Source organism: Manis javanica, chromosome 9, assembly GCF_040802235.1.
Source record: "Manis javanica isolate MJ-LG chromosome 9, MJ_LKY, whole genome shotgun sequence".
Taxonomy (NCBI): Eukaryota; Metazoa; Chordata; class Mammalia; order Pholidota; family Manidae; genus Manis; species Manis javanica.
Window position 1 is genome coordinate 54630629 of NC_133164.1, and position 711 is coordinate 54631339.

The 711-nt window shown below is 53.0% G+C and overlaps 1 non-coding gene across 1 annotated transcript; it reads right to left on the minus strand.

Annotated features, from left to right (window-relative positions):
* Nucleotides 1-206: 206 nt before the first annotated feature.
* On the minus strand, nt 207-278 carry TRNAE-UUC (transfer RNA glutamic acid (anticodon UUC)). Its single transcript has one exon. It is a non-coding gene; the product is annotated as a tRNA-Glu (tRNA).
* Nucleotides 279-711: the final 433 nt, after the last annotated feature.

Here is a 711-nt window from a genome sequence, read left to right on the forward strand (position 1 = left end):
TTCACGCCCTTGCAGAGACGTTTCCTTGGCACCGGGTTTGGATAAGCTTTGCCCTCAAACGCGCTCCGGGAATAGGTAGACCTTGGTTCCCTTCAGCCCTAATGCGCCCCTACCCCTGCTTTGAAATAACATTATAGGGTTTCCTGAAAACACTACGTTTTCCCTAGTTTAGGGAAATCTGAATTAATTTTTCAAAACATCTGACGTTCCCACACCGGGAGTCGAACCCGGGCCGCCTGGGTGAAAACCAGGAATCCTAACCGCTAGACCATGTGGGAGACGACGAAAGGACCTTCTAGCCTGAGTACATTGAGTCGTTAACAGCTGCTTCCGCCCTTTCCCCGATGCCGGTCCTTCGGCTTCGGATTTGCTTCTGCGCCTGCGGAGATAGTCAGCTGCCTTAACCCTTTCAGGCCTGCGCCCTATCCTTTCGCTCCTTATGAGGTTCCTAGGACTGTTGCCCTCTACACTGGGGTCCTTCGTGATCTCATCCAGTCTTCTGGTCCTAGATTCCACGCACGCACTGATGTGGACCGTACACTGCATGAGCCATTGTTCCTAATTCCTCACAAGAAGTCTTGCGGAGCACAAAAGCACTGGTGTGTGAATTTCAGACTCATTAATAAGAAACAACCGGTGTGGCGGCCTTAACACCGCCGCAGCACGTCAGAATGGAGTTGGCGCTCCGGTTTCTGACGACCCGGCGGCGGG